The 18,477-nt window shown below is 35.9% G+C and overlaps 1 protein-coding gene and 1 long non-coding RNA gene across 18 annotated transcripts in view; one reads left to right on the top strand and one right to left on the bottom strand.

Moving 5' to 3' along the window:
* Positions 1-18,477, bottom strand: part of ENOX2 (ecto-NOX disulfide-thiol exchanger 2) — a 391,463-nt gene that overhangs the window by 10,745 nt on the left and 362,241 nt on the right. The window lies entirely within an intron of this gene.
* The window catches only part of LOC130456125 (uncharacterized), a 115,590-nt gene that overhangs the window by 68,395 nt on the left and 28,718 nt on the right, over positions 1-18,477 (top strand). Inside the window, exons 3-4 of the long non-coding RNA XR_008914621.1 lie at positions 3,454-3,567; positions 7,287-7,372. This is a non-coding gene — a long non-coding RNA (uncharacterized LOC130456125). The remainder of the gene's footprint in view (positions 1-3,453; positions 3,568-7,286; positions 7,373-18,477) is intronic.

Here is an 18,477-nt window from a genome sequence, read left to right as displayed (position 1 = left end):
TTCCTTTTCCTCATCCAGGGCCCTGGGCAGTAAGGAGGGCAAAGTCACCTCATTTTGGGGATGAAGAGGTAAAAAGCTCTTATCTCTCTAGCCCATGAGAGTTAGCGGGACACTTTTTCCCCTTTTAAAAAATTACTTTTTAAAATTTTATTTAGTTAATATAGAACATTTTCCCCTGGTTACATGAGTCATGTTCTTTCCCTCTCCTCCTCCTGTAGCTGATGAGCAGTTCCACTGGGTTTTACATGTGTCCTTGATCAATTTCCAAATTACTGATATCTGCACTAGCGTCTACATCCCCAATCCTATCCCCATGGACCCATGTGATCAATGGGACACTTTTTTCACCTACCTACCTTGTTAGGTCTGATTAGTCTCATTTTCCAGCCAAGGACCCCCAGAGCACAGGCTTCAGAGCTGGAAGAGCCACTATAAGCTATATAGTTCAAATGGCTCATGTTACAGAAGGGGGAAATTAAGGCTCCTGGAGGGGAAGAAAGGCTAGTGCCTATTGGAGCCAGACTCTGGTCCGCTCTCTTTTGCCCTGAAAGAGGGGCTCACTTCATTTATTCATTTGCTCCTGAAACCTTAATTCTTCCCTGTCCTTGGGCCAGAAGTCTCCATTTGCAAGGTCTTGGCTGTGTGGGGTGATTGTGAACCTCTTGCTCTATGGCATCCTTGCAAAAAGCTGAGCATTCTCCTATTCCCACTGCTGCAAGGTCCCATTTGGCTTAAATCTCTGTGGGGCAAATACGAACGAATTCTCATCTCCTAGGGTGGGGAGAAGGTTGGGTCACTTGTGAATCTGAAAAGGAAAAAGGCCCAGGGAAGCTGTGACTGGGAGGGGTTTTGGCCACTTAGTGCCACCCCTTCATTTTACAGAGGAGGAGACTGAGGCCCAGGGAGGAGAAGGTACACACTAAAGCTCACAGGGATAGTAAGCATCAGAAGTGGGAGCTGAAGTCAGGCCCTGTGACTCCAGAGCCCAGGTCAGCTAAGCTACTCAGTACTGAAGGTAGAACTTGAACCCAGGTCTCTAACTTGAGGTCTACGATCCTCACCACATCACTAGGCTGTGTCTCTCTCACAAAGGAGACTTCTAAGAAAGCTAAAGGGACTCTCCAGAGGCTAACATTCTCACAGTGGCTTTTCTAGTAGGGAAAAAAGACAAGTCCATTGCTGTCATTTGATATTCAATAACCAGAGTTGTACCTTGATGAACGATTTTTTCCCAGCAGCCTCAAGGGCACCAACTTCTGGCAGCAGAATGACACTTTTTTGAGGCATGCAAAGAATGAGGCTCACTACTGTGTAATGTCAGGGTTGTCTGGGATCTCCTGGGTCTGACACACAATCCTTGGGGCAAAGACTGCCATCTTGATCCCATGTACCCTTGACCGGTCAGTATCCTTACATCTTCAGGGTTAGCTAATGAAGTGAGGCTTGGCTAAGTGAAATTCTTCCTCCTTTTCTTTCTTCCACTCCAAGTTTACTCTTCCAAACAGCCCTCTTTAATGGGGCATCTCTAAGAAACTGTCAGGTACTTATCCTGGAACCCTGGCCAGCTAAGCTATTATCTATCCTTCAGTAAATCCTACTTGGACACACAAGTTACGCACTAGCCCCTTCTTCCTCACTTCCATCACTCCAGGTGATGGGGGATCTCTCTGAGCATCTAGCACACTAGGTGGCTAGCTTTATTTAAAAAACAGGAGGTGCTGGTGGCAGCTGGGTGGTGACGATTTGTTTAAAGACCTCCAGGTAAAATGAATTCTCAAGGCCAAGCAATCATTTCTGATGCAAGAGACTAATGCATCAGAATGGTGAGTCAGGTAAGTCTGTCTCTCTTCCTCTCCCCCATGTGTCTCTGTTTCTCTATCTCCTCCTCTCTGGCTCCTCATCTCCTTTCTCCTCTGTCTTTGTCAATTCCCACTTCTCTCTCCCTTTTCCTACCTCCTCTCTCCTCTCCTTCCCTCTCTTCTCTCCTTCATATATATCTCCTTTCTGTCTTTTATCCTCTTCCCCCTTTGCTGTTGATACTTCTCTCTCCTCTCTTCTCCATACTTTCTCTCTTCTGATCCCTTCTTAACTTTCTCCTGTCTTCTATCCATTTTCTGTTTCTGAACTCTTTCTCTATCCTTTCCTTATGCTTTTTTCTTTCTTTTCCCCTTCCTCTTCTATCTTCTGTCCCTTCTTCCCTCAAGAAAGAGGAAAGAGAGAACGGAGGAGAAGGGGAGAGATCTTATTTTTTAAAGAACACTGGGTGAAATCAATTATCAAACAGGAAATGCTGGTGTTTGAACTGGATCTTGGACTTGATAATTCATTTCAACTGAAGGTCTTTTTAAACAAATCCTAGCCACCTAGTGTGCCAGATGCCCAGAGAAATCGCCAGCTAGACAGACACCGGGAGTGATGGAAGTGAGGAAGAAGGGGCTAGTACGTAACTTGCGTGTCCAAGTAGAAAAAAGGAAGGGATAACTATCCAAATAGACCTTGAAGTGGAAATGAAAGCAGAAGAGCAGAACAGAAGGACCATCGAATACAATTCTGATCATACTACAGGTGAATCAATAGCTTTTTGTATTAGAATTGCAGAGAGGATGGACCCTCAAATGGGGGATGCCACAGTATAATGGATGATAAGGGAAGGGTTGGTTATTTCTCTATTGTGCTAATAGGGAGTGCTTCAGAAGCATCAAAAAAAATGGCATCAGGAAGGGCCTGTTTCTAAGAGAGTCTCATTGGGGCAGAGGAAAAGGTCTGGATATATTGCACTGCCATGAAGGAGCTCAAATTCATCCCCTAAGGAGCTGAGAGAGATTGAATGCACATGAAAGTGATAAATCAGAATTACATTTCAGAAGAGAAAGGAAGGGATGAGAATTAGTGACAAGAACAAAGCAAAGCTTTCTCCAAAGAGGCCAAGCTTTAAAAGACAACTAAGAAAAACAAGTTGGAGAAGAGAATTAAGGGGGTAGATTCTAAATAGCTTAACTGACAGGAAAATTATTCTTAAGTGCCAAAAGAAGGTAAGATATAGTAAAATGAATAAATTAAAGAAAAATCAATAATTGAAGCCAACCCACCCAATAAGGGAGGGATAGGCGAATGAAATGGGGAAAGGGGAAATGCCTCTGGGAAGAGTTTGGAATCAAGAGAGTTAAAGAGAAACCACAAATTTTGGAAAAGGAATACAAATTTGAATAAACTTAAATGTCAGTGAACTAAATAACTGATATAACAATTTGGTGAAAATGAGAAGCATTTAAAAAGCAAAAATAAAAATTCACAATATCAAGAGAAGAAAATTATATGATAAGACAGAACTATTATCAATAAGATAATGTGAATCAAATGTCATTCCACCTAAATTCATAATGGGAAAGTTAAAAAAATTGCAAAATTATACAGATAATAGAATCATAAAAGATTTTGATGTTCAAATTTCAGGGCCAGAAAAATCGAAGTGAAAGACGAGCAAAAGGGGAAAAAAAGAAATGAAGATATTATTGGGAAATTTAGAGCTCAAAGACACATAACATCTATAAGCTGGAACATTCAAAGGTATGTGACAGTAGATCCATTTCTAAGTGCCACATAGCACTTTACAAAGAGAACTTGTACCACGTTAAAGAAAAATATGAAAATGTAGAAATACTAAACATATCATTTATAGACCACAGGCAAAAAGACAAAGCCATAATGACATCTTCAACAATGTGTAGGTCAAAGAACAACTCATGGAGACAGTAATTAGATATAAGCCAGTGAGACAATTCCAACAATTCTGAGACGTAGCTAATTCTGTCCTTAAAGGAACAGATATAGCCCTGAAAATATAAAGTAAGGGAATAGGAAAAGGGGGCAAATGAACTGAATATACAATTTTGGAAAGAGAACAACAAATAAGCAAAAAAGGAAATATTAAAAATTTAGGTAGAAATAGGCAAACCAGAAACCAAAAGACTAGAATTGATCCACAAAATTAAAACCTGATTCTTTGAAAAAGCAAAATTGATAAGCCTTTGGGCTACCTGATTAAAAAGAAGAGAAAAAATAAAATGAAAAAGATTAAATCACAAAGAAGAGTATTTAAAAATTATCAGAATCCTGTAGAATTCCACAATGGAAAGGAAATAAAAGATTACCTAAAAAGCAAAAAAATCAAATGAACAGAATACCAAATAGGTGTATTAAATAATTCAATTTCAGGAAAGAAAACTGAACTATTTACAAAGATTTTCCCAAAGGTAAACAAAAAGCCTGATCCAGATGGGTTTACTCCAAATTTCTATCAAACTCCTAATAAAAAATTAAAACCTATAGCACATAATTATTCTTAAAAATGAGAAAGTAAATACTGACACCTTTTGTGAGACAGCGTTCCAGTGCTTAAAGCAGGGAGGCTTTATAAAAGCAAAGAAAGTGAACTACAAACAAATACCAGTAATGAATATCAATTCAAATATTTTAGATAATATCCTAACCAGAATATTATGGCAATTTGTGGAAAAACCCCACTACAATCAATTTGGGTTCATACTGGAGATGTGAGGGTATTTAAACATTAGGAAAACAATAAATAAATCATGTACTAATCAAATAATTAAAAACAAAAACATGCCCAAGTCACATGAATTATATAATTTTTTGGGATTTAGTTCTTATTTATATCTGCCAAGAAAACTCCAAATGAGGTCACAAAGAGTCAGAAATACTGGAGTTATTTGCCATTTCCTTCTTCAGCTCATTTTACAGATGGGGTAACTGAGGCAAACTAGGTTGAGTGACTTGCCCAGGGTCATACGGCTAGTAAGTGTCTGAGGTCAAATTTGAACTTGGAAGAGGAGTCTTTCTGACTCAAGGCAAGATGCTCTATGCACTCTGCTACCAAGCTGCCCCAATAATCTTAATAGATGTTTTTAAAAAAACTTTCAACAAAGTATAAGGCTAAGTTTTGCTAATAAAACTAGAAATCATAATTATAAAAAAGATAATTTAAAACATTATTTTAAAAGGTTTTTGTATAAAGGAGAACCACCGCAATCAAAACCATAAAAAAGCACGCCCCCTTTCCTTTTTGTTGTTTGTCATAGTTCCAGAAATGTTGGTTCACATCTAGCAAATTAACTGAAGAAAGATGGGCACAGTCAATGTTGGAATGGCTGTGGAAAGATGAACACATCAATACATTGCTAGTTAATCATCTATGAATTGATGTAAGCTTGCTGAAGAAGTATGTTACAGTAATACTCAAAATGAACTACTCTGTCCATAGCCTTTGTCAGAGAATTCCTCAGGAAGGTAGTATATAATAGCCCCAAGAGGGTTAATGACAAATAGAAGTCATTCCATATGCCCATTATTCAGAGTAGCACCTTTTTTGCAAATAGCAGAGCTCTGAAAACTGTGGAGATGTCTACTGATAGAGGAAGAGCTAAACAAGTGGGATAAAGTCAAGGTATTACAATACCATGTCTTGAAAATACTTTTCTCAGTAAACTTCTCTGTAGATTAAAAGGATCTAGACAGATGTAAGCTGGGGAGAGATGGCAAAGCACTCTAGTATTTTGGCTAAGAAAACCCCAAATAGGGGCATGAAGAGATGGATTCAGCTGAAACGACTGACCAAAAGTGAGCTGGTAACTTGTCTAAATCAGATAGCACACTTGGTCCTATGCACAGGTTAGTACAAGGAGGTTCTTATTTCTTAAATAAGTCACTGTGAATGAAAGAACATTGGAAGGAAGGGACCTAGATGTAAAGAAAAGTTGTTTCTAGCAGGCCTCCTCCAGGAAGCCAAAGCAGACAAAGGAAAGGACTGGGTGTGTTCTTGAGGAATACTACTTAAATAGATTGTGGCTATGAATGTAAAGGAATGCAAAAGGGCTATTTCAAAGGAAGCTGGGAAGACCTCTCTAAATTGATCCAAAGCCAAGTGAACAAAACTACAACAATCTACACAACAACACTAAAGAATAAAAGAAACTTTGTAAGATTCTTGAAGTATGATCAATGCAGTGAGCTGGAAAGCATGCTGCTGAAGCACGCTGCTCACTTCCCAACATAGTGGAAATGACCTAAAATGGAAGAAACTGACACAGTCAGACCTGGCCAATGGGGGGCTCTTTTTTCCAGACTGGGGATCTATACTTTGAAGGTTTTATTTCTGTTTTTTAAATTTATTTGCTTAATGAGGGAAGGAGGGAGGAAGGAAGGAAGGAAGTACTAGGAGAGTAGTGAATCAAAGGAGTAAATTAGGTATCGCATAGACAGTAGTAAATGGGTACACTAAAGATTGAAGTTTTGGGGGCAAGAAATTAGTATCTTGCAAAAAGTTTTGGGAAAACTGGAAAACAATGTGGCAGAAATATTTTATAGACAAACATCTCAGAGAGAATATGAAGATACATTTAAAATTGTTACATGATTTAGACATTAAGGGTGATATAATCAAATAAGAGGACTATGGAAAAGTTTATCTGTCAAGATGTATAGATAAGGGAAGAATTCATTACTAAAAAAGAGATTTTGATTACATTAAATTAAGAAGTGTTTGCACAAACAAAACAAGTGCAGTCTTTGTTAGAAGAAAATCAGAGAAGTAGAATTTTTTTATAATGAAGCCTATCTAACAAAGCCTTCCTTTCCCAAATATATAGAGAACTGAGTCAACAATAGAATGATTCATTCCCCAAGCAATAGTTTTCAGATGAAGAAATGAAAGCTATCTATAGTCATATTTTAAAATGTTTTAAATCACTATTGAGTTGAGAAATGAAATTTAAGAATCACCCCATACTTCAGAGTGATGAATATGACAAAAAGAAAATGATAAGTGGCGGATGTGGGAGATTTGGGATGCTAATGCATGGTTAATGAATAATTTGGAACCACTTCAAAAAGGTTCTAAAACTGTGCATATTTTTGAGCCAGCAATACCAGTACTAGGTTTATATCCCAGAGGCATTTTTAAAAAAGGGGTAGGGGAAAGGACCTATCTGTACAAAAATATTTACAGCAACTCTATTTTTAGTGGGAAAGAACTGGAAATGGAGGGCATGTCCATCATTTGGGGAAGGAATGGCTGAAAAAGTGGTAGATGATTGCAATGGAATACTATTGTGTTATATAAGAAATGAGCAGTAGGATGCCGAAAAGCCTGGACAGATTTATATGAAGTGATGCAAAGCGAAGTGAGTTGAACCAGGAGAATATTTTGCCATAGATCAATATTGTGTGATGATCAAGTATGAATAACTTCATTATTTTCTGCAATACAGTGATCTACGCACCTCCAAAGGCCTCATGAAGTAAATTGATGTCCAACTCCAGAGACAGAAGTAGTGGAGTTTGAATGCATATTGAAGTATGTAATTTTTTATTTTCTTTATGGACTTTTGGATGATACGTGTCTTTTTGTACAACATGAGTAATGTGGAAATGTGTTTAGAAGAAATTGTGGAGACTCTTTGCTTATAAATGAATTATTAATGAACTCTTACTCCTTATTACCCCCATCAAGTGAAACCAACGTAAATGGCTTTAGGTGATTTCTATACAATATTAAAAGAGAAATTAATCCCAAAGGTAAATAAAAAATGTGTGATAATGAAATGTCCCAAATTAGTTAGATGATGTGGATTTGGTCATAATGTCCATTCTATACACACATCCCCTCTTTGGTGAATCTTTTCCTGAGTGCCCAGAGGGTAAATTCAAACTGTCTGTGAGCCCCCGGATTACCAGAGTGGAGGAAGTGCTTGCTTTGGGCCATTGGACAGAAGGGTGGGGCATGTAAAAAAATGTTCTCAGGCCTTGGGAAGAGGGAGAATGGAGCAGCTTGCTGAGTGCAGGCTCTCCACATGCCATGTCTTCGCCAACACTTATAGGCGAATCTAATTAGCAACGTGGAAAATTTGATCTGTTAGTAAAAAGTCTACATCTCAAAGGATATCCATTGTGATGAGATATTATGCTTGAAATCGTTATTTTTGGGTCATGGAGTACTTTGGGTAGTTTCTGGAATCCAATGGACACCTCAGAAACATATTAAAATGTATAGGATTACAATGGAATCTAATTCCATTTCAATGCTGTTATTAAAATATTAAAAATGAAATGATCGAGTGCAAGTACTCCCTTTAAAAATGTATAATGCAGGTTGAATGAGTACAACAGGGGCTCGTGTTATATCCATAATTCATTCCGAGACCCTGTGTATTTAGTAGAAAATTGTACATAATGGTAGAGTGTATTACATAAAAAAATGACTTTTTTATACCAAGATATATAGCTACTTTACTATTTTAGGGTTCTCAGAGGTATTAATCATACTCCCAGAATACTACTCATATTCTGGGGGTATTATTAATAAATAATCATAAGCATAAGCAAATAAAGGCAAAAACTGCTATGATGCAGATATTCTATGTCAGAATTGTAGAGAGACTGATGTGGGGGTGGTGTTAATGTTTGGCACGTAACATTGTCATGACTTTGTGATCCTTCTCAGAATGAGTATACGTGAAGTGTGAAGTTCTGTGACAGTGTTTGCTGTTCGGCAAAATGGTGCAAATTTAGCCTGCAATTATATTTCTGTATTTTACTACTTACAGATTTTTTATTTCTAGTTATATATGTCTGACTTTGTATGTCTAGTTAAATATTGTATCAAATGCAGAAATATTGTATTCCATTATTATGGATTTAACATTTTTGTGCTTCTAGAGTGATTTTAAAGTTTATTAAAAGTTTACAATGCAAACAATTTACCCTAATTATTTTTTGTTTTAGTTCTATATACAGTGATGGAAATTTCTATTTGATATAATGAAGATGGCATTGCTATACATGATCATATCTATGTCTTTTGTAATTATGGTTTTTTCATTCCATATCTGTGACAGAAAATATTTTCTTTTGTAAATTTTTTAACTTTGTGAATGTAAGTTTCAGAAGTTAGTGTTGTATTTGGAATTTACTGTTCTATCATGTGAGAGATAGTGATAGAAATATATATTTTTTTAGTTTGGATGTTTGTCATAGAAATTTTTGTGGAATGTGGAGTCAGGAGTTACTTTGCACATTTGTAGGTTACCCAGTCTCTTCATTTATTATATTGTTTTTAGTGTTAGATAAATTTTATTATGGTTTCCTTCTAGAATCACTTGAGATTTGGTTATAAGAGGTCCACCTACTTTAGTTTCTTTGGAAAGTAGCCTATCTTTTTATCAGCATCTTCAGAATAATATCAGAGGGAACAATAAAGGTATGCCTTACCTCATTTGTTTTCTATCATATATTTCTTCAGATGGACACCTTAAGAGCTGTAAACCAGAGAGGCTCAAACCTTGGGATGAGATAGACGTCTACTTACAGTAGTAGGAAGTTGTAGTTCACTGGTAACAAGACTGGATTCTAAGTCAGAAAGACCGGAGTTTAAATCTGAAGTTGTCTGCTGCCAATAGAATTCCAACCATCCCTCTTTTTTCTTTCCTTACATGCACTAGCAATAATTTTCTATTTGATTTAATCAAGATCATTCATTAGTATTGCTGTTCTTTGCTGTGATGATGGTAATCGCAATGATGTACCATATTTTTTACATCCTCTAGTGGTAAATTTCAATTTGAAATAATCATCATTTGCCTTGCTGTTCACAATCATATTATCAGTTGCCTAATTCTGTATAATTAATGAATTCTTTCATATTTGTGAAACATAAATTAGTTCTTTTCTCAAATTTTTAAAAATCTTGTGAATGTTTGTAATTCATTGTTTTGTAATGTGAAATAAGTTGATAGAAATTTGTTGAGTTAAATAGTTTGTTTGTGGCTTTGAGTTTATAAAGCTAGAGGTAATTTAGTGAGTAGTTTTCCAATAGATAAGTTTCTTCTTGGTGACTTTGTAGAATAATTTGAGACTCAATTCTAACAAAGTCTGTCTGTTCTCCTTTGTTTGGAAGTTTGCTTTTCTTTCTCAATGTCTCATATAGTCTCCACATTTTTATTTTAATTATGCCTATTTTCCTTCCATATATGTGAAAGACAAAACATTTCTAAAAATTTTAAATATTGTGGCTGGAAGGTTTTGTTGTATGATGTGATAGAATATGGTTTTTCAAGGTAGGTTGCTCTTCATTTGTTTATAGCAATTTTTGTGGAATGGAGAGATCCTTTCCTTGTAGAATAAATTGTGATTTGGTTGTGAGAAGGATGTATCTGTTTGTTAGTTTTCTTAGAAACATGACTCTCTTTTCCCAAGTGTTCTAAGAAGAGTCAGCCTATTCTTTTATGTTAAGTATTTGCTTGATGATATCCGTAACAGCTTTTAGCCAATCAAGTTTCACTTCAGATAGAGATTGATACTGATCTTTGGCAGTAAGCAAGCTGTGGCTCAAACTGGGCTTGAAGTTAGAAAAGACTTCAAAGTTCAATTTGATGAAGTCAGCTATTGACAGAATGTTATCAATTTTCTCTTTCCTACTTTTTTATACTTAGAAATTTGCCTTGCTCTCTCCCACCATCTTTAGAATACGATCAGAGGCAATACTGCAATCAATGTCTCTTACTCCATTTGTTTTCTATCACTAATTTCCCTGATGGCTTTCTTTCAATCCCCATTGTTTCCTAATTGATGAAGACTGCAGCCTTCTCTTATCCCAGAGGAAGCTGTGGCTCAGTAGGTAAAGCACAAGATCTACTACCAGAAGAATGAGAGTTCAAATCCCCTTGAGAGAAAAAGAATTCTTTAAGACCCTTCAGCAAGATACAACAAAAACAAGAAAAAAATTGGCAACGAGGAGACCAAGCTATCACTCTTTGCAGATGATATGATGGTCTACTTAAAGAACCTGAGAAAATCAACTAAAAAGCTAGTGGAAATAATCAGCATTTCTATATATCTCCAACACATCTCAGCAGCAAGAAAGAGAAATTCCATTTACAATCACCCTAGACAATATAAAATACTTTGGTATCTATCTGCGGAGACAAACACAGGAACTATAAGAACACAACTACAAAACACTCTCCACACAAAACTAGATCTAAACAATTGGAAAAACATTGATTGCTTCATGGATAGGATGAGCTAACATAATAAAAATGACAATCTTACCCAATTAATTTACTTATTCAGTGCCATAACCATTGAACTACCAAAAAACTTTTTTACTGAATTAGAAAAAAAAGTTCATTTGGAAGAAAGATCAAGGATATCCAGGGAAATCATGAAAAAAAATGCAAAGGAAGGAGAACTTACAGTCCCAGATCTCAAACTATACTATAAAGCAGTGGTCATCAAAACAATTTGGTACTGGCTAAGAGACAGAAAGGAGGATCAGTGGAATAGACTTGGGGTAAATGACCTCAGCAAGACAGTCTATGATAAGCCCAAAGATCCCGGTTTTTGGGACCAAAACCCAGTATTTGATAAAAAAAACTGCTGGGAAAATTGGAAGACAGTATGGGAGAGATTAAGTTTGGATCAGCATCTTACACCCTACACCAAGATAAACTCAGAATGGCTGAATGACCTGAATAGAAAGAAGGAAACTATAAGCAAATTAGGTGAATGCAGAATAGTATACTTGTCAGAAATTTGGGAAAGGAAAGACTTTAAAACCAAGCAAGAGCTAGAAAAAATCACAAAATGTAAAATCAATAATTTTGATTACATCAAATTAAAAAGTTTTTGTACAAACAAAACTAATGCATCCAAAATTAGAAGGGAAGCAACAAATTGGGAAACAATCTTCATTACAAAAACCTCTGACAGAGGTCTAATTACTCAAATTTATAAAGAACTAAACCAATTGTACAAAAAATCAAGCCATTCTCCAATTGAAAAATGGGCAAGGGACATGAATAGGCAATTTTCAGTTAAAGAAATCAAAACTATTAATAAGCACATATGAAAAAGTGTTCTATATCTCTTATCAGAGAAATGAAAATAAAAACAACTCTGAGGTATCACCTCACACCTAGCAGATTGGTTAACATGACAGCAAAGTAAAGTAATGAATGCTGGAGAGGACATGGCAAAGTGGGGACATTAATGGATTGCTGGTTGTAGTTGTGAATTGATCCAACCATTCTGGAGGGCAATTTGGAACTATGCCCAAAGGGCGAGCAAAGACTGTCTGCCCTTTGATCCAGCCATAGCACTGCTGGGTTTGTTCCCCAAAGAGATAATAAGGAAAAAGACATGTACAAAAATATTCATAGCTGTGCTCTTTGTAGTGGCAAAAATTGGAAAATGAGGGGATGCCCTTCAATTGGGGAATGGCTGAACAAATTGTGGGATATGTTGGTGATGGAATACTATTCTGCTCAAAGGAATAATAAAGTGGAGGAATTCCATGGGGACTGGAACAACCTGCAGGAATGGATGCAGAGTGAGAGGAGCAGAACAAGGAAAACATTATACACAGAGACTGTGGTACAATCAAATGTAATGGACTTCTCCATTAGTGGCAATGCAATGTCCCTGAACAACTAGGAGGAATCTATGAGAAAGAACACTATCCACACTCAGAGGAAACACCGTGGGAGTAAAAACACAGAAGAAAACCAACTGCTTGAATACATGGGTCGAAGGGATATGGTTGGGGATGGAGACTCTAAATGAACATCCTAGTGTAAACAACAACATGGAAGTAGGTTCTGATCAAGGACACAAGTAATACCCAATGAAATTGCACGTGGGCTGTGGGAAGGGTGGGAAAGAATGTGATTATTGTAACCAAAGAATAATGTTCTAAATTGACTAAACTAATTCAAATGGAAAAAAATACAAGAAAATTAGAAAAAAAATGACCAACTGATGGAAAAAGAGACCCCAAATAAGATAACTCATTAAAACCAAAATAACTTATAATAGATAACTTGCTAAAAAATCAGAATTGGGCAAATAGGACCTGCCAACATCTTAATTTAAAAAGACTAAGACAAAGAAAACTAAATACAAAAAAAGGAAAAAAGAGAATATAGAAAACATAAGGTATTTTCTATTTAAAAATTTATTTACTATTTTGAATTATTTACTTTAGTGAGTTCTAAGTATACGAAAGTAGTTCCCTCTTGATTCTTCTCTTCTTTATTCCAGTTTACTGCCTCTACCTAAAACTATCAGCAGACATTATCTGTAATGAGCAAAAGCTAGAAGCTTATCTAATAAAATCACCAATACTATTCAATATTGTACCAGAAATGGTAGCTATAACAATAAGAGAAGAAATTCAAGTAATAAACCTACCACTCTTTACAGATGACATGATTATATACTCAGAGAATCAACCAAACATTAATCAAGAGTTAATAACTTTAACAAAGTGGCAGGATATAAAATAAACTCAAGTCATTCATCAGTATTTCTATGTACTACCAATAAATCTCAATAGTGAAGAGATAGAAAGAGAAATTCCATTAAAAATAACTACAGGCAATATAAAACACCTGGGAATCTACCTGCCAAGATAAACTCAGAAACTACATAATAATAACTACAAAATACTTTTCACACAAAATCAGATCTAAACAATTGGAAAACATTTATTGCTCATAAAAGAAATAAAAATGACAGTTCTATCTGAATTAATTCACCTGTTCAGTGCCATACCAAACAAACTTCCCAATTCTTCATCTATACTATGGATCTATCATCTTCTCTCTGCTATTTATCTCTATACATTATCTCCCCTCTCTTTATCTATTTCTCCATCTCCTTTCTTTTACCTCTCCTCTCTTTATCTCTTCATCTCTCTTATCTACTATCCCCCCATATCTCTTCTATGTTCCTGTCTCCTTTCGTCTTTCTGTCCTCTATCTCTCCCTTCCTCTATTTCCGTCTTTCCTCTCTCCATCTATCTTCCCACCACTTCTCTCTGCTCTCTCTCCTCTCCCCATCACTCCATCCTCTCCATACACTATCTCCCATTCCATATCTTTCTTATTTATATCTCCTACCTCTGTCTCCTCTCTATATCTAGCTCTGTAATTTATCTTTCTCTCTATCTCCCCTCTTGAGTCTTCTTCTGTTGTCCAACCCTAACATGATCCTTCCAAACCTGGTCACCCTCTTAAGAACACAACACTATAGATGTAGTCTGGCAGAATACAGACAACTGAAAATGACTAAACAAAACAGCAACATCCTACAACTATTATGCTATATAGGTATTGTAGGACCGGAAAATTGCTCCAAATCAGCACCAATTAGAGAAATGCAAATTAAAACAACTCCAAGGTACCACCTAACACCTATCAAACTGGTTAATATGACAAAAAAGGAAAATGATAAATGTTTGGAGGGAATGGTGGAAAATTGAGACACTAATACACTGTTCGTAGAGCTGTAAACTGGTACAACCATTCTAGAGAGCAATTTGGAACCATGCCCAAAGGGCCATAAAGTTATGCATATTTTTTGACCCCTCAATACCATAGTGGTCTGTGTCCCAAAGAGATCAAAGAATGGGGGGAAAGTCCTACTTATACAAAGATATTTATAGCAGCAAAGAATTGGAACCTGAAGGGATGTCTATTAGTTGGGGAATGACTGAACAAGCTATGGCATAGGATTACAATAGAATACTATTGTGTCATAAGAAGTGACAAACAGAACAACCATTGAAAAAACCAGAAAGACTTATATGAAGTGATGCAAAGTGAAATAAGCAGAACCAAAAGAATGTTGTACATAGTAACAGGAATAATAGCAATAGAAGAACCCACAACAACTCCATGAGACTCACAAGGGAACAGAACTATCCACTACCATAAAAGGAACCAATATAAACTGAATCCAAATTAGATCATACCATTTTTCACCTTAACTCCTTCATGACATATTTTTATTTTTAGTATAAGTCCCATCCAGGAGGCCCTCAGAAGTATTCCTTAAATGGAATGGATGAAATCCCAAAGGCTATTTTCCATTACTAAAGGTTTCCTGAAATCAAGCTTAATGTCACTGCCAGGGAAAAGGAGTATTATTTATGTCATGCCACCCACCCCAACCATTTTTGCTTCCCATGACTTATGGAGGATAATGATTGCTGCCTTTGTATGCATGCAAGGGTACCATTCATTCTGCAAGACATCAATATACAATAGAAATATTCTTACAAAATCACTATCTTCTCAGCACTCAATCTTTTCCACTTTCATGATTTACTCCTTTACTTTTCAATCAGCTATATAAAATCATATCCTTGTATCATACACAAATATTCAAACAAGCATTCTGAATTCTATCTTTCTCTATATTTATCTTCCCCCATCTTTCCTCCCCAACTATCTTCCCTCTATCTCTGTATTCTCTTTTCTCTTGCTATCTATCTCTATTTCCCTGCTTCCTTACTCCTATCTCTTTTACCTATCCTCTCCCCTATCTCTATTACACTCTACCTATCTCATTTCTTCTCTATCTCCACTCCATTCCTCTTTTCTCCCCTCCCTTATCTCTATACTATAACTCCTCTCTATCACTGCATCCTCTCCTCTCTTTTTTTCTCTCCCCTCTCCCTTATTCCTTCATACTCTTCTCTGTCTCACTTCTATCTCTATATTTCCTCTATCTTAACCATCCTGTATCTTCTCTTCTATTTCTTCCCTCACTACCTGTCTCTATATTCTTGCTCTTCTACTCCTATCTCTCCTCTCTTATCTCTACAATACTCTATCTCTCACCTCATCTCTCCCTTCTCCTTTATTTCCCTTTTCTTCCATATCTCTTTTCTTCTCTAGCTACCTCCCCTCTCCACTCCTCCTCCTGACTCTATATGATCACAACTACAAAAAACTTTTCACACAAATAAAGTCAGATATAGACAAATGGAAAAAACAACAGTTGCTCATGAAATTAAAATGCTTAAACTACCTTTTCTATCTCTCCTCTCTTTATCTTTTCTCTTCTTTCTATCTGTCTTTATACTGTCTCCTCTATATATTCCTTCCTTTCTATATTTATATTCTTTATCTTCCCTCTCCCTTCCTTTATACTCTCTCCTATATCTATCCCCTCCATCCTCCTGTCTCTTTCCCTCTCCATACTTTACCCTCTTCTCTCCATCTCCTCTTTATATATATCTCCCTGTGTCTCCTCTCCATGATTTCCTCTCTCTCTATCCCTTCTCTGCTTCAGTCCTCTCTCCTCTCTCTCTACATTCTATCTCTTCTTATTATATCTGTCTCCCCACTCCCCTACACCTGTCTCTTCTATTTTCTCTTCATCTTTCATGCATCTCAGCTCCCCTCCTTGATCTCTATTATCTCTTCTCTGCTCCTGCTATATTCCTTCTCTATCATTCCATCATCTACTCTTTTTTCCTCTATCTTTATATTCTATGTACCTATCTATCCTCTGTCTCTGTACTCTTCCCTCTTATCATCATCTCTCTTCTCTCCTTTTCTCTATATCCATCTCTCCTCTCAATTGTCTTTCTTCAGTTTCCTCTCCTTAATCTATCCTTCTATCTCCTCTCTGTATCTATCTACCCTCTATTTGTTCTCTCTATATCTCTCTATCTATCCTCTTCTCTTGTCTCCTTTATCTATCTTCTATCTCTTCCCTTTTTCTCTCTTCTGGCATACTAGCCAGTAGCCTTTAATCATTTATTCTCCATTGTTTTCTAGTAACAGATAACTTTGATAATGCTGGATATATAGAATAATTTGAGATTTCATTATAACAAGTGCCATCACTATCCTACTTTCCAATACTTGAAAGTCTGCCTCTCTTTCTTGACCATCATCAGAATATTATCACAGTGAATATTTCAACATCTTTTACCTTACCTGTTTTCATTCATACATTTTCCTTATGGCCTCTTAAACTCCTTTTAATCACCACTGTTTCTCATTTGATGGAGGTTACAGCCTACTCTTATACTACAGGAAGCTATGGTTCAGTGGGTAGAGCACTGGGCTTAATAGCAGAAAAATAAGAGTTCAAATCCATTACAGCTAAGTTTTGTACCCACCTTTTAAGGAGAAAATACTACAAGCAACTAGAAAGAAACAATTTAAATACTATGGGGCTAAATAACACAAGATTTAGCAACTTCTACATGAAAACAAAGAAAGACCTGGGACACTATTTAAAAGAGTAAAGGAACTGGGTTTACAACCAAGAGTAACCTACCAAGCAAAGCTGAATACCATCATCAAAAATAGTTATTTAAACATATAAAAAACTTTCAGATATTCTTAAAGGAAATACCTAAACTGAATGGAAATAAAAAGTCAACATAAAAACCAATTATAAAGGATTTAATTAGGTCACAGTTTAGTTCTCATGTGGGAAAATTGTAAATATAAACCTTAAGAATGATATCACTAATTAGGTAGTTTGAAAGAGCATATAGATAGAAGCTTTAAGGTCAAGTTGAATATAACAGAAGCTGTCAAAAATAAAACAAAATTATATTGGAAAGAATAAAATGCAATAATCTAACATAGAGACACGAATAAAAGACAGCTAAAGAAAGGAGGGGATGGAAGGCTGGTGATGCTCCTATCTTATTCTCATTAGACATTGGTAAAAGGAAATAATACATACATTTAAAAGAAGAAATTTTTTTCAACTTATGAGGAAATAGGTAGATAATGCATAAAATTATGAGAGAGTCTTTTAGAATGTTATATAGATAAAAAAGAGGATAAAGAAATAACATAAGGAAGGAATATTAAAGGAAGACAAAGGGATAAGGGAGGGAGCAATAGAGGGTATCCATAATAAGAAATATAAAATGAATGTAGTCAATATTAGAAGGAAAGTAGAAAATTGGAGAAAATCTTTCTAGAGATCTCATATCTAAAATATATAGAGAAATTAATCAGATTTATAGAAATATGAGCCACTGCCATTTGAAAAATGGTTAAAAGATATAAAAAGACAGATTCTAGATGAAGACATCAAAGCTATATGTACATATAAAAATGTTCAAGTTCATTATTGATTAGAGAAATACAAGTCAAAACATCTCTGATATATCTTACATTTATTGGCTAAAATGATAAAAAGTCAAAATGACAAGTGGTGGCGAGAATATTAATACACTATTGGTGGAACTATGAACTGATCCAACAGCTTTAGAGGTAAATCTTGAATTATGACCAAAAAATTATAAAGCTATGTAAACCTTTTGACCTAGCAATGCCACTATTAGGTTTATTTTATAGGGTGATCAGAGAAAATGGTAAAGAACCTATATGCTCTAAAATATTTATAGTATCTCTCTTTGTGGTGGCCAAGAATTGGAAATTGAAGGGATACCCATCAATTAGGGAGGGGCTGAACATGTGACATATGATTGTGATGGAATACAACTATGCCACAAGAAAAGGCAACTAGTTTAATTTGGGAAAAACATGGAAAAGACTACACTAAATTATGAATAGTGAAATAAGTAGAATCAAGAGAACATTGTATACATCAACAGAAATATTTTTTGAAGAATGACTAGCA

The sequence above is a fragment of the Monodelphis domestica genome, chromosome X, assembly GCF_027887165.1.
Source record: "Monodelphis domestica isolate mMonDom1 chromosome X, mMonDom1.pri, whole genome shotgun sequence".
Lineage (NCBI taxonomy): Eukaryota > Metazoa > Chordata > Mammalia > Didelphimorphia > Didelphidae > Monodelphis > Monodelphis domestica.
The sequence above is the reverse complement of the archived record's forward strand: the minus strand, read 5'-3'. Positions and strand labels throughout refer to the sequence as shown.